This window comes from Suncus etruscus, chromosome 4 (genome assembly GCF_024139225.1).
Source record: "Suncus etruscus isolate mSunEtr1 chromosome 4, mSunEtr1.pri.cur, whole genome shotgun sequence".
Classification (NCBI taxonomy): domain Eukaryota; kingdom Metazoa; phylum Chordata; class Mammalia; order Eulipotyphla; family Soricidae; genus Suncus; species Suncus etruscus.
Window position 1 is genome coordinate 42,827,097 of NC_064851.1, and position 16,658 is coordinate 42,843,754.

The 16,658-nt window shown below is 41.4% G+C and overlaps 1 pseudogene; it reads left to right on the forward strand.

Annotated features, from left to right (window-relative positions):
- Positions 1–888: 888 nt before the first annotated feature.
- LOC126007043 (high affinity copper uptake protein 1-like) lies at positions 889–1,473 on the forward strand (annotated as a pseudogene).
- Positions 1,474–16,658: the final 15,185 nt, after the last annotated feature.

The window sequence follows — 16,658 nt, forward strand, 5'->3', positions numbered from 1 at the left end:
GGTTTGCTTAGTCAGTGGAGCTCGGTTTGTTTCTGGTGGTGCTTAAAGGACCAATCAGCACCAGAGATCAAACCTGGATATCCATAATGGGGGGGGGGGGGGGGATGTGTGTCATCTTATATGACTGAAACTCAACCACAATCATGTTTGTAACCAAGGTGTTTAAATAAAAAATATTAAAAAAAAGAAATAAAAGAAATAAACAATTGTTCTCAAAAAAGAAAAAAAAACCTGGAAATCTCACATGCAAAACATGGGTTCTACCCCTTAGAACTCTCACTCTAGCTTTAATAATATTTATGTTCGTTGTTATTGCTGCTGCTGTTGAGCCATACCTTGTGATGCTCAGGAGTTACTCCTGGTTCTTCACTCAGAAATTACTCCTGGTGGTGTTTGGGGGGTGATATCGGATGCTAAGGATTGCACCCAGGTCAGCCACAATGCAAAGCAAGCACCCTACTCATTGTGTTATCACTCCAGCCCCCTCAATTACTTTTACCTCCTTAGTTAACATATTTAAATTAGAAATAAGGGCCTGAGTGATAGCACAGCGGGTAGGAAGTTTACCTCCCACATGCTAGACCTAAGTTTGATCCCCAGCACCCCATATAGTCTCCAAAGCCTGCCAGGAGTAATTTCTGACCACAGAGCCAGGAATAACCTGAGTGCCGCCAGGTGTGGCCCAAAATCAGACAAAAAAGAAAAAAGAGAGAGAGAGAGACTGAAGAGATAGTACAGCTGGAAAGGTGCTTGCCTTGCATCTGAGGAACACAAGCTTACAGAGCCAAGAGTAGGATTTTAGAGGCTACAAGACTAGACAGTGCAGGACGCCTGCTTCCTTCCAGAACCTTCTACAACAACCTTCTACATCGTTTATTTTTAGAGAAAATGGCCCATTTGTACCAGGATGCAGGGATGAGTGCCATGGACCGCAGCAGCACCCCTCCACCTGATCACCATCTCCTGCACACCTTGGGCCACTCTCACGGCAGCAGCGCACAACGTCCATGATGATGCCCATGACCTACTGTGGCTACAAGAACGTGGAGGTGCTGTTTGCTGGTGATCGACTCGGCTGGATCCAAGGCCAGGGCTTCCCTGGCCGTGTTTCTTCTCTCGGTGGGCTATGAAGGCCTCAAGAGAACCCGCGAGGAGCTTCTGCACATGACCCAGGAGCACACACCTGTCCCAGAACCTACGGGAACCTGCCAGCAGCTGCCCAGGTGTGGTCTCCTGGTGCAGACAGCCCTGCACATATTCCAGGTGCTCCTGAGCTACCTGCTGATGCTCACGGCCATGACCTACAATGCCTACCTGGGCCTAGCAGTGGTGGCAGGCGCAGGCACCGGCTACTGGCTCTTTGGGGTCAAGAAGGCACAATGTGTGCATTCTCTGGACCTGGACTCTAACGAGGAGCAGCTTCAGGAGGTGGGCTTTGGAGACTGTCGCCTGCCGGACCAGCGTGCCCCTTAGTGTCCTTGGCCCTGAACATCCTCTCTTGTGCCTCTGGGATGAGTTGGACGATAACTGCTCTTGATGACTGTCCTGTGGAGCTGAAAGTTTCATTGAGACGAAGCCCCTGAGGCACCCTGTCTGCCCAGCTTCAGTAACATGTTCTGTGTCTGTCTAATGCAGGGACTCAGCACAACTGCCTTGGTCATTGTGTTCCTGCTTTGTCATTCTGGTGTGTGGGAGATGGGACTCTAACTGCCTTGGTCATTGTGTTCCTGCTTTGTCATTCTGGTGTGTGGGATATGGAGCTCTCCCAGTAAGGTGATTGTGAGGGGTGAGCTCTTCAGCCAGAACTTCTGTTGGCCAAAGGTATTTGTTTGTTGACAGTGAAAACCCAGAAACCTGAGGATAAAAAAGCCTGAGGGCCCGAAGCAACAACACATCTGTTGGTCATTTGCCCTTGCACACAGACCTGGGTTCCTGGGATCAATTCTCAGCACCCCATAGGATTTTTGGTGTACCGCCAGGAATGATTCCTGAGCACAAAGCCAGGATTAACTCCTGACCACAGTTGAATGTGCCTTCCGCCCAAAATTAAATTGAATTAAAAATAAATTAAAAAGCTTGAGTGTTTGGGCTGTTGGAGTGTAAAAAAAAAAAAAAAAAAAAAGTAAGCCCTAAGCACTGCTGGGTGTGGCCCAAAAACCAAAACAAAATACCTAGAAGCGACCATGAGATATGCAGGGCTTGAATGTAACTGACATTAACTATTTTTTTGTTTTTTATTTTAATTTTTTTATTTTTAATTATGAGAACAAAGATGCAAAGAAAGAGGACAAGGTAAAGTTACAGTGGAAGGACATTAACTGTTTTAACATCAAAAATCAACTATCCAGGGCCGGAGAGATAGCACAGAGGCATTTGCCTTGCAAGCAGCCAATCCAGAACCTAAGGTGGTTGGTTCAAATTCCGGTGTCCCATATGGTCCCCCGTTCCTGCCAGGAGCTATTTCTGAGCAGATAGTCAGGAGTAGCCCCTGAGAACCGCCGGGTGTGATCCAAAAACCAAAAACAAAAAAACAAAAAAAAACAAAAAACAAAAAATCAACTATCCAATGCACCCATTCTTTCTTTTTAAATAAATATCCTCTTTAGAAATAAATTGTACCAACAAAGAAGCCCCTTAGAAATGAAAAGAGTTTACTGTAGAAGAATAATTTAAGAATATTAGTCTAATTCATGATTTGTTTTGTTTTTGTTTTTGGGTCACACCGGCAGTGCTCAGGATCTACTCCTGGATCTATGCTCAGAAATCGATCCTGGCAGACTCAGGGGACCATATGGGATGCCAGGATTTGAACCACCATCCTTCTGCATGCAAGGCAAATGCCTTACCTCCATGCTATCTCTCTGGCCCCTCAAGTTTTTCTTTAAAAAAGCAAAAACAAAAATCTCTGCTTCTTATATGTCAAACAGCATGCTAAGTATTGGCATAAGTCAAGTATATTTATTTGATCACCATTAAGGAAGAATGTTTCTATGCTTTGTTTTCTGTTCTTATCCCCACTCTCTGCTCTCTTCCCTCATTCCTTAAAGAGCATCATACTATAAAGGTGTGATTACCAGTGGGGACGGGGTCAAAAAACACATAACAGAGCATTTCAGAGTATTGTCATGATGAGACTTGCAACACTTCTAATCAGCTGCAATCTCCCCCTTATTTTTCCTCTCTCCATTTCCCCTTTATCCTCTGTACCCACACATTGGCATTAAAGATTGTACAGCTTGTACTTTTAAATCACTTCTTAGGTAGTCTTCTAAATGTTCTGAAGTCCTCCCCCCCCCCCATTTCAAAAGTAACACATGTTCATGGTTAGGTAAAAGTATTACAGAAATGCATGTCCTTTGAAAACATTGTAACGCAATGCCTCAAGACAGTGAACTATTTTCATTGAAACTAAGAATAAAAAGCAGGTCTGGAGCTGATGGTTGAATGAACAACCTTGGCCTCTGTGATCTGTGGCCTCCAGTTTTGCCCTCGCACACTTCTCTAGCATCACACTGCAGCTTGCTGTACTTCAGCACCTTCACACCAGCTGTCTCCTCTGCTGGTGTGCTTTTTCCCAGATAGCTGTACAAGTTCTTAGCTTGCACTGCCATAACCAAATACCTTCTATAGGCTGGCTTAAACAAATGTTTATATTTTATGATTGTGGAGGATGGATGGGCAATATGAAGATTCCAGGTTGATTTTATTTTTGGTGAGAAATATATTTCTGATATATTTTATTTCTACCTGCCTTCTTGTTCTGTCTCTCACTTGGCCTTTTCTTTTTTTTTATTAATATCTTTATTTAAACACCCTGATTACAAGTATGATTATAGTTGTGTTTCAGTCATGTAAAGAACATCCCCCCCTTCACTGGTACAACATTCCCATCACCAAAATCCCAAATATCCCTCCTCCCCACTCCACCCCACCTGTACTCTAGACAGGTTTTCCACTTCCCTAATTCATTCACATGGTTATGATAGTTCTCAGTGTAGTTATTTCTCTAACTGCACTCACCACTCTGTGGTGAACTTCATGTTGTGAGCTGAACCTTCCAGTCCTCCTCTCTTTGTCTCTGAGGATTATTGCAAAATGTCTTTTATTTTTCTTAAAACCCATAGATGAGTGAGAGTATTCTGTGTCTGTCTCTCTCCCTCTGACTTATTTCACTCAGCATAATAGATTCCATGTACATCCATGTATAGGAAAGTTTCATGACTTCTCTCTCCTGACGGCTGCATAATACTCCACTGTGTATATGTAACACAGTTTCTTTAGTCATTCATCTGTTGAAGGGCATCTTGATTGTTCCTAGAATCTGGCTATTGTAAATAGTACGGCAATGAATATAGGTGTGAGGAAGGGATTTTTGTATTGTATTTTTGTGTACCTAGGGTATATCCCTAGGAGTGGTATAGCTGGATCATATGGGAGCTCAATTTCCAGGTTTGGAGGAATCTCCATATTGCTTTCCATAAAGGTTGGACTAGATGGCATTCCTACCAGCAGTGAATAAGAGTTCCTTTCTCTCCACATCCCCACCAGCACGGCTTCTTCTCATTCTTTGTGATGTGCACATATTTCTGTGGCATGAGATGGTATCTCATAGTTGTTTCGATATGCATCTCCCTGATGATTAGTGATGTGGAGCATTTTTTCATGTGCCTTTTAGCCATTTGTATTTCTTCTTTATCAAAGTGTCTGTTCATTTCTTCTCCCCATTTTTTTTTTTTTTTTTTTGGTTTTTGGTTTTTGGGCCACACCCGGCGGTGCTCAGGGGTTACTCCTGGCTGTCTGCTCAGAAACAGCTCCTGGCAGGCACTGGGGACCATATGGGACACCAGGATTCGAACCAACCACCTTTGGTCCTGGATCGGCTGCTTGCAAGGCAAACGCTATCTCTCCGGGCTGTGCTATCTCTCCGGGCCCTCTTCTCCCCATTTTTGATGGGATTAATTGTTTTTTTTTCTTGTAAAGTTCTGTCAGTGCCTTGAATATTTTGGATAGTAGCCCCTTATATGATGGGTATTGGGAGAATAGTTTCTCCCACTCAGTGGCTCTAGTATCATGGGCACAATTTCTTTTGAGGTGCAGAATCTTCTTAGTTTAATATATTCCCATATATTTATCTCCGCTTCCACTTGTTTGGAGAGTGCTGTTTCTTCCTTAAATATTTTTAGTCTCAATGTCATGGAGTGTTTTACCTACATGTTGTTCTATATACCTTATGGTTTTGGGTCTGATATCAAGGTCTTTAATCCATTTGGTTTTTACCTTCATACATGGTGTTAGCTGGGGGGGTCTGAGTTTGCTTTTTTGCAAGTGACTAAGCAGTTTTGCCAACACCACCTGTTGAAGAGGCTTTCCTTGTTTCATTTAGGATTTCTTGATCTTTTATAAAAAAAAAATAGATGATAGTATGTCTGGGGAACATTCTGTGAGTACTCAAGCCTATTCCACTGATCTGAGGGTCTCTATTCCAATACCATGCTGTTTTGATAACTATTGCTTTGTAATACAGTTTAAAGTTGGGGAAAGTAATGCCTCCCATATTTCTTTTCCCAAGGAGTGCTTAAGCTATTCGTGGGTGTTTATTGTTCCAAATTAATTTCAGAAGTGTTTGGTCCACTTCTTTGAAGAATGTCATGAATATCGTTAGAGGAATCGCATTAAATCTGTACAATGCTTTGGAGTGTATTGCCATTTTAATGATGTTAATCCTGCCAATCCATGAACATGGTATGTGTTTCCATTTCCTAGTGTCCTCTCTTATTTCTTGAAGCAGTGTTTTATAGTTTTTTTTTTATAGGTCCTTCAAGTCTTTAGTCAAGTTGACTCCAAGATATTTGAGTTTGTGTGGCACTAATCACATGGCCTTTTATTTCTTAACCTCAGTTATTTACTCAGATGCCCTCTCTCCAAGTACAGACCATATTGAGGATTATTAGAACTTAATATGCATCTGGAGAATGGAGAAATATTCAGTCTACAGCAACTTCCTTCAAGTTCTTGTTTTCGTATCACTTTTTTGAGAGACTTTCTCTGGCCTCCACTTAAAACTATTCATTTATTATTATTATTATTATTGTTTATTTTAATTCTGTGGACCCATTGAGGTGAGTATGGTCACTCATGAGCTCAGTCTTCTCATAGGTCAGCAAGATTCAGGATTTTAAAATTGCTTAATCCCCATGATAGGACCTTGATACAGGTCAGACATGTCTCTCCATGGGAAAATAATTTCTCTGCAGTCTACTCTTGGTTTTCAGAATAGTATAAATGTTTCCCAGAAAACAGAATGGAATATTCCAGGCTCCTGATGAGCAAGTGAAGATCAGCAGTGTCCATTGTGAGAGATGTGGTAGAGGACAGAAACTTGATTGTGACAATCCACCACAATGTCCTATTTTAAACTGGAGCTCCATTCTTACTATTTTTTATTACTGTTATCTTTGACTAACAAATTAAAAATATTAACACTAATGGAAACTAAAACCAGAAAGAGTATTTGACTCTATATACTTAAAATATATTTCAGGGTCAAAGAGATAGTGTGGGGATAAAAGCTTGCCTTGTTTGTGGAATTGCCTGGCTCACTCCCTGATACCAAATATTATCTCCTGTACTGCCAGGGATCACACCAAAGCACAGAGCCCAGAATATCCCCGGAGTATCACTGGTGGAAACTATTACACTGTTACAGATAGAAGAGATTTTCACCAAAAGAAGTGAATTCCATAGGGGGATTTCCTAGGGAGAAAATGGTATAGATCAACTGAATCTGTCAATCTCACCATTTTGCAGTTGACTTGAGTGAAGTAACAATGAAGATAGCCTGAGAGAGAGAGAGAGAGAGAGAGAGAGAGAGAGAGAGAGAGAGAGAGAGAGAGAAGAATGTTCCTACTTATCTGCTTGGCCCACCTCAGCCATCCAGTGAAATGGATGGCTACAAGCACCTCCTAACATTGATGTCTGTATCCACTAGCCCTATGAGGCAACTGTCATACTACACCTGAATTCCAGTTAGTTGCAGAAACTGATCCTCGACATCCAAGTGTTAGCGGAGCTGTGAACTCAAGAACAAGGACTTTCTCTTTGCAAGAAAAGGAAAGTCATGGGGCTGGAGAGATAGCATGGAGGTAAGGCATTTGCCTTGCATGCAGAAGAATGGTAGTTCAAATCCCCGCATCCCATATAGTCCCCTCAGTCTGCCAGGAGCGATTTCTGAGCATAGAGCCAGGAGTAACCCCTGAGCATTGCCGGTGTGACCCAAAAACAAACAAACAAACAAAAAAAAAAACAGATAAAAAGGAAAGTCATAGGCTTTAATTGATCAGATATCGACCATCCAACCCCAAATCTCGGATCCCAACCTTAGAACTGGCACAGTTCCCTGCACCAGCACCAGGAATCAAACTCCCCCTGGGGGGGCCCCTAATAATGCTCTGGCACCAACTTGCTCTAGGGTAGGTTCATATAGCATCTTAACAACAGGGAAACAGCAACAACTTGATCTAAGGGCAGGTTGCCCTACCTCATCATCTAATGGTGAGATGAAATCAGAAGATGCTCCATCCTAGGATTTTGCAAAAACCAAGATCTCTGATTACAGAAGACTACAACAACCATGTCTAAGCAGAACTTTCCTAGGACCATAAAGAACGATTTTATCTTGGGCTTCACCTTTAGATCTGTGCAAAAATCTGTAGTCAGTCTTAAGACAGTATGCTTCAAGGATAGAGACTCCTTGTATTTCTTAGGCCAAGGAAATTTCCTTTCTAATTTCCCCAACATTTAGTTCACCTATGCAAACACACACACACACACACACACACACACACACACACACACACAGAACAAACAAAAACAAAACCACATCTGTCTCCTCTTCATTTTTCTTCTTTTAATTGTATTTAAATTACCTAGCTTCTAGGTAGGGATTCCATTTTGTTTTGTCTTGTTCTCTCTCATAATTCTGTGTTCTCCTACAAATTGAGAAAAGTAGATGGGACTCAGTGGCCAAGCAGTTGTGGGAGCATTGAGTGTAAATAAAAAATGGTCAAATCTAAATACCTAAACTACAGTTAACAACAATAGAATTAAGATACCCAAACTATAACAAACTATACACAAAATGGACCTGTTACACTAGCCATTCAGAAAACTAAGGGTGGAGATATAGGATGCATTTTGGGAACTATGGTGGAGGGATGTCAACACTGGTGGTAGGAATGGCTCTAATTCACTGTCACTATGTGCCTGAAATACAACTGTGAAAGAATTCTAATTCACACTGATTTCAATTTAAAATTTTTTTTTAAAAAGTAAAGGAAAGTCAGTCCTAAACGCTGCTGAGAAAAAAATTTCAGGAACAGAAAAAAATAGTAAAGTAAAATAGCCTTCTTTAAAGAAATTTGCTTAGAGAATTATGATGGTGAGAGGGGAAGGGAGGGAGTGAGAGGGAAAGAAAGAAAGAGGGAAGGAGAGGGAGAGAAAGAGAGTGGGGAGGGAGAGGGAGAGAAAGAGAAGAAAAAGAGAAAGAGTCTCAAGAGCTCATAGGCTTCTTCAGATGGAAAGTCCAAAGTACATGTTAGATTAAGGCAGAGATAGGACCATTCTCCAGGATGGAGAGAAGATCTCTATCACTCTGGGCTGGAGTTATATAAAAATATTTTCAGTGGTTGCCTTGGACTGCAACTCTTCACACAGTGGGAATTAATTGTGCTTTTTCATGGAAAAAAGCAGTGAACTTCCAGCGGTACCTTTTTAAGTTCTTTCTCTGCCCAGTCATCCTGGTGCTTCTCCTTGAGATCCAGCCATGCTCTGGACTTGGGACTCTGCATCATACAGGTTTTTCAGGCTCTACAGATCATCCTCATGCCTGAAGTGTTTTGTGGTCCCTTCTACTGATGCTAAATCTACTCACAGGTCTGTGTTCAGGGTCTACTACTAATGGCTCTTGATGAACCTGTGATACCAGGGATAGAACAATGAGATTTTGTTGAGTTGATCCAGAATAGGAAAGGAAAGGAAACAGAGATCAGAAGTTTTGAACTGGGATGTAGTGCAAAGTTAACAAGAAAAATGAGCAGAATGGATATAGGGAAAGTATATATTGAGGAAGTAGGGAATAAATTTTTAATTTCCTTCATTATCTAGGCTGTCATACAATTGGCTTGGTTTTATATTTAGGTCAGTAAGTAGCAAGAATTGCTGTTTCCTGACAAAATAAAAAACATCAAAAATATAATACTTGGGTTTTTCTTTGGTAGACAGAAAGAGAAAATCATCATGGAAAATCTTTCAAACAATCTGTTTGCATCTGTGTTGATGAACGTTTTAAAAATAATATTTTTATTTATTAGCACCATGATTACAAACATATTTGTAGTTGGGTTTCAATCATGAAAAGAACACCCCCTTCACCAGTAAAACATAAGTGTAAAGGTAGGAAAGCATTACAAAGGATGTATCTAAAAATTTAGAATTATAAAATGATATATTATTAAAAATAGCTACTCTTTTAGTGGTCAGAGATATAGTACAACAAGTAAGACACTTGCTTGCCTTGTAAGCAGTTGACCTAGGTTTGATCTCCAGCATCCCATATGGACCCTTGGGCACCCAGGAGAGATCCCTGAGCACAGTCAGGAGTAAGACTTGAGCATCACCAGGTGTGTCCACCCCAAATAAAATTAAAACAACAGCTACTCTTTTATTTTCTTTCTTTCGTGTTTACTCTTGGCTCTGTATTCAGGAATCACTCTTGGTAGTTTTGTGGGGGACCAGATGAGATGCTGGAGATTGAACCTAGGTCGGCTACATATAAGCACCTTACATGCTGTACTATCACTCTGACCTTCACAACTACTCTTTTTAATAATGGAGGTTCTTTGGCAAAAGATGTTATATATTATAATTCAACTTTTGCCTGTGTTTGGAATTTTTTTTTGCTGAAGTAGATGATTTCTTTGAATAAGAATGAGTGGAAAGTTAGGGTATTTCTGATGCCCTAAAATAACACCCATAAAATAACAGCAATTCTGTCTTCAAGATTATTTCCTTTTGGATTCCTATACATTATTCTGTCATTTGAAAGAGTTTAAGAAAGAGTTAAAAATTGTTTTTCCAGTTGAGCCTTTCACATTTTTCTGATACCAGTAAAGTACTTGCATTTCAATTGAAAGGATGGTTAAGATTGAATTATTGTTCAAGTCTTATTTTTTCTCCTAAAAGTTTTTTTTTCTTGAAAAGATTCTCTTCTGCCATTCTAAAGGTTAAGTGTAGCTAGTACTAGAGAAAACAACAGAAGGAATTTGGAATGCTTTTCAGAAACCCTGAACCCCAATGAACCATCCCCTGAGAATCCCCAATAAAGCTCAGGGTTTTTAGGATAAATCATTTTGGGACTTTTTTCCTTTACCGTTAGGTTCACATGAGAAAAAAAAAATTGAACGTTGTGTTAACCTTTCTTCTGGTACAATTCCTCAAGGCAAGAAAGCCATGGGACTTTCTCTTTATAGGAGACAAAATGGCATTTTACCACTCAATCCTGCACATCGCAGATACTTAGTAGACATTAATTGAATTTCAGTGAGTTCCAAGAATCTTCTCAAGATCTTAGATTGCTTCCTTTCATCTGAGCAGATAATTGAATAGGAAGGGGAAAGGGAGAAGTTGAGAGCCTTGCTTTGAGGCAAAAAAGATGCATGTTGGTCAGGAATTTCTTTTGAAATTGAAACTGTTGGTTTAAGGCCCTGACTCCATCAACATTCCCTTTGCAATTATCTTAGTCACTCTTTTGAACTGTTGGTTTTCTGCTGCAGCAAAAGAAACAAAGGTCCTCTCTATCATTATTTCATCTGAGGAGAAATTTGGGGATCAAAAAACTATCTTAGGAGTCTGCGAGATATAATATAGGGTTAGGTGTCTGCCTTGTATGCAGCTGACCTTGGTTCAATTTCTAGTCCCACATTGTCTCCCAAGAATCACTAGGATGGTCCCGGATGATCACTGCTGGAGTAACCAAGTGATCTTTGGCATTGCCCAGTCCAAACAGCATTGCATACACAGTCCTCTCAATGAATTGCTGGCTCAGTTGATTGGGAATCTCTGAAAGATCCTCTGGTCTTCCAAGCGACATTTTTTGAAGATCCCTGGTTCACAAAATGAAGCAAATTTCTGTCATCGAGACCAATGAGGTTACCTCAAAAGAATGAGGGATTTGTGTTGTGTGTGTGAGGCTCTAAGTTTGAACTTAGGTACCACATGGCCCTCTGCCCCAGCCTGGGTAACACTGGGTGTCCTCCAAGTGCTACCCATCTGAGCAGCACAGCATCAGGCACTGAGCACTAATCAAGCTCACGTTGCCAGACAAAACACATTCAGGAGTGGGTCTTGGGACTCAATACCCAGAAATCCAGCCAAAGAAAGTCAAGACATATTCCTTTATTTATTTATTCATTTATTTATTTATTTGGTTTAGAGTCTATACTCAGCAGTTCTCAGGGTTTACTCTTAGCTCTGTACTTAGACATAGCTTCTGGCAGGGCCTAGGGTTCCTTATGAAGTACTGAGGATTGAACCTGGGTCAGCATGTGTAAGATAAGTGCCTACCTTCTCTACTATCACGCCAGACCTCTTATTTAATTTTAAAAAATGTTTTGGGGGGAACAGAGCGATAGCACAGTGGTAGGGCATTAGCCTTGCAAGCAGCTGACCCAGGACAGACCCAGGTTTAATCTCCAGCATCCCATATGGTCCTCCGAGCTTGCCAGGAGCAATCTTTTGAATGCAGAGCCAGAAGTAACTTCTGAGTGCCACGGGATGTGTCCCCAATCCCCCCCCCACTCCAATTTCTTTTTGTTTCCACTTGCTGCTCAAGGGACTGTGGAGTGTCAATGATTGAACCCAAGATTTCTCACGGGTCCAAACTTCACTGACAGGGACCTTTGTAATGAAAAAGATTCTGGAAAGAAACAAAACTACTCTCCCTTAACAAGGCCAGAAGTTTATTAACTTCTGTTATTATTATGAAAGTTAATAGCTGGATGATCCTTTGCTCCTGTATTACTGACCTGCTGTTTCTCTAGATGAGTGATCTGGGGGCAGCATTTGTCCTTATTAGATTGTTCAGAAACAACCCTTCCCCTTCCAGGGAGCAAAATGCCTTCACAGACATGGCATATTCTCTCCTGGATCAGCCCATACTTATCCCACCACAGACCTCACTGCAGGCTGGGCTGTGTACAAGGCTGAAACCTTGTACATCCATCTAAAGCCTGAAGCACACACTTCTGCAGTTAATAAAGAGACCCAATGACTTGGATCACTTTCTCCTATGGGGAAAAAGTAAAGTGGAGAATTTTTTGGGCAAAGAGGTGCAACATTATCTAGTACAGCTTTTCTCTGTTAGGGGCCATCTGCCCCATAGAACCCCCAGGATATCCCAAGGGGCCACAGGTGAAAATGCATCACTGAAAAGGCCTTAGATTAGGGGCTCATCTGGTAGGATAGGAGAACCATCAGAAGGTAACATAGTTCGAAAGGACCACTGCTGAAACAAGGTTGACAACTGCTATTTTAGAGGACTTAGTGTGATAGTATAAAATGAGAACTATGGGATGGGAAAGATAGATTGCAGAGCAGATTGGCTCCATTTGAGGTTGCTCCTGAGCTCCCTTGTCCTGTCTACTCACTCTCTGGCTTCTCCCAGGTGAAGGTAAAGAACAGGCTCCTAAGAGTGAATGTAATTACAACTATTAGAACTCGATTTTGCATGCTTACCTAGCTTTTTTTTAGCATATATTTGGGCTCCTGCAAACTAGTATGTGTATGTTTAGCAAAAGCAACAAGCTTTCTTCTCACGTGAGGGTGAAGTACTGATGTTATTGAGGGGGCAGATGGTTATCAAACCAAAAAACATGTGCTCTCCACTCACTACTTTGTAGACCAGTTTTGAGGAGACAGAGATGATGCAGGAGGGAACCTAGAGACTTTGGTGGAAAGAAATTAATACTAGTTGTGTGATTAGTTTTGGAATATTGTTTATTTGAAACTCTATTATCATGAACAACTTTATAAAGTCACAGTACCTTAAAAAATTGATGAGGAAAAAGGGGCTGGCAACCTGAGAAGAAGGAAAACTCATGACTTCAAAAACCCATCTGAGATCAAGCCTGGGGTTTCTATAAGGTGGTTAGGGAAGTACAATAGAAGTTTAAGGACATGGGCAGAACTGGGATCTCTGTTTCAAGAATGTTCAGGCTGGCACCCATGACTAATGGCTTCTTGGAGATGAAGTCTCTTCTTTGTGACATTGTTAGACAATCTTCCTTTTTTAGGGGCTGTTCCATAACCCTAAAGAGTCCTTCCATGCCAGAGCATACCTAAGCTTTTAGGGGGACTCAGCTCACCAGATGTATCCTCAGATTTTCCTGGTGGGTATAACTAATTTAACCCCCATGGGGTTCCTCAAAAGGCCCGCTGTGGACGCCTTTTTCCCCTGCGTGAATGGTTGAAGAATTTCCTAAGAGACGCCTGGCAGTACATTGTCAGTCAGTATTTGACTATCTCTCCTTTGTATATATCAGGCAAAATATTGGCCTCTATCAAATAGTTTGGCTCAGAAATTCCAGCACCAAAGATTATTTGAGAACCCTTTTTCTGGATACAGCCAGCCCTAAAAGCAAAGACAATTGTTCTCTCTTTGCAGCTGCAGTTTCTGGTAATTAAGGGCGTAACCAGAATGCAGATCTTGACTATTGACCCTCCTTTAGAAAAAGGGAAACTCATTTTTGGGGATTTGGCTCCTCCCTTCACTTAACCTCTAAAACAATAGAATCCAGTCTAGTAAAGATGAAGTTCCTAGATATTTTCTACTCCCTCCTAACCCTAATTTTGCATTTAAGTAAACTTGCAAAGAGTTACCTTGAGTTGTGACCTTCTCCTTTGTAGCCTAGAATTTTTACAGTCACACCCATAGTTTAGGTATTGTTACTGTTTTACTATGTTTTGTAATTATAATTATTCTTTACCTCTGGCTAATTTTACCCCTATAAATTTCCCTGCTCAAAAAATTAAACTTGTCACACTCCTGCCAGAAACTTGTTGACCCCACAATCTCTGTGTGTGGTTTTATTTTATATTTCATATTTTGCCATCCATGCAGCCCACTCTCCCTAAAGTGGATTCACCGAAATCTCACTAATGGCTGTAGGACAGAAGCTGCCTACAGCACTTCCATAGGGTCTGTTGTTGAGTTTTCTCCAAGAGAGAAAGGAGTCCTTTTGCCTGATTAACCCAAGAGTCCAACCCCATCCAGAGCTGGATTTGGTTCCACAGAGCATGAGAACATTTCTCAGGACAGAATAAGAGAGCATAGAGCAAGGAAGAGATATAAATTTAAGACATGTATAAGTGATGAGGAAGATAAAGTCTTTAATGCCTGTTCATTTTCAGGATGGTCTTAGCAACAGAGGTGAGACACTCCTAGATGAAGTCCACAGGCCAGGCCAGTTGATGGCTCCCAATCATGATAGGCCAACAGCCTTGATTCCTCACTCCATTTTATTCCAGGCCCAACAACTAGCAAAGTCCATGCACAAAACAGTACAGAAGAGGCACTAAGCACACCAACTTTATGTGGCATTTTTTCATTACTATTATAAAATCCTTTTTGTTTTTGCTTTGGGACCACACCAAAGAGTGCTCAGGTCTTAGACCTGGCAGAAACTATGTGGTGTTGGAAATCAAACTCAGGTCGCCCAAGTTGAAACCACATGAAATACAAATACCTTGTTTACTGTATTGCTGCTCATACTCTACAAAATTATTTCTTACACCTGATCTTAGCCAAAAGGCCAAGAAGCAATTGCAAAATTATTTTTTAAGAAGTTGTAGATAATTGGGTACTGATTCTGAGTGCTCCTTCAATAAATGCTAACAAAATGTCTTTATATGGCAAACCCTGTACAGATTTCTAGGAAAATGAATTATTTTTGCTCTCTGACCTAAGTCCTCCAAGTCAACCAAGGAAGATAGCCATGAAGAGATTATTCCTTTCAGTTCAATTAGATTAAAACAGGACTGCAAATTGTGTCCTACTGGTTTTATCAGTTCATTGGTGGGAAGGATATAAAGAGAGACAAATTGGGTTGAGGTGATATATCTGACATTGCTTCCAGCAGATTTGAGTGGCAGTTGGATCCAGCAGAGAAAGAAGTACAAGAGAAAAGAGTTCTGGGGTTCCTTCTGACTTCACTTATCTTATAATAGGAGCAGAAGTTTGACCATCAATATTAGGAAAGCAACTGCTCTGCCTTGGTTCTGTCGTTTCCTGTGCCCCATGACTTGTCTTGTTTGAACTGGCAGTTGAACTCTTTTAAACTTGGGAGTTTTTCATGTGGGTTCCAAGGCAAACTTCTGAGTGCAATTCACTTTTAACAAGGAGTTTCCAAGTTTGTTCTGATGAGGCTGGGGTGCTAGTTCAGGGGGCAGGAGCACATGCTTTGCTTGAGATAGGACCTGAATTAGATCCCCAACACTATAGAAAGCCCCAATCTGGCATGCCAGGGCTGGCTCTAGCTCTAGCTGACTCCTAGCAGAATCACTGACTAAAATCCCCAGGATCTCGAGCATTGCTTGTCACCCCCTTCGTGCCCATCCTCACATATATCAAACTTAAGAAGACAACCAGACACAACCGGACTCAAAAGCGCTGCCCACTGAGGGTGGGGCTCAGGTCAGAGAGAGCATAGTTATGGTACTGGGGCTGTCTTATACTGAGTTCTGAAGGAGGGTGTTGTTTGACTCTTTTGGATGAATTCCTGAATGTGTTGGAGGTTTTGTAGGTTCTGGCAGTGCTAGGAGGGTGGGGCAGAGGACTCACCTCAGGGAAGGGAAGGGAAGGCAACAAAGAACATGAAAAGTAATGTGGCCAACACCAACAGCACAGATACCATCTGCCTCTTGCAAAAGTGAGATGAGGAAGACACAGGATCTGGACAGTAATTTGGGTGTGTGTGAGAGCCTTTTGGAGGCTGGATGGGTCTCTCCAAGCCTGGAGAACTAGGCTTGTTCCCCAAGAGTCTAGCACATAATGAGTGTTCAGTCAACATTAGCCTCTACTATTCTAAGTTATTTGGGGGCAGGAAATGTCAAAATTGTTTTCCTAAACTTGAAGAGAAAGCTTGAGGAATAATAGCTTTCAAAAACAGCACAAGAGTATAGCTCCAAATGTACAACCAACAACAATAAAAATTAGGTAAGCAGAACATCATAACTATTAAAATTTTTGCTTCAATTTTTGCTACTTAAGAGGGCATTTTTGCAATCCATGTATCAGTGCTGTTATCTAAGCTATATAAATAGGACCAGAGAGCTAATACAGTGGGTAGAGCACTTGCCTTATATGCAGTGACCCAGGTTTAGTGGTCCCCCAAATCCTCCCAGAAGTGATTCCTGGGCACAGAGCCAGGAGTAAGTCCTGGACACAGTCACCTATGGCCTCATCATAGATAAACAAAAATGAAACAAAAAAATCCTCTTATATTCACCACAAAGAACAAGAACAGTCAGTGCTGGCAGGGATATGGGGTCAAAGATATGAGGACATTCACTGCTGGTGGGAATGCTGTCTAGTTCAGCCTTTCTGG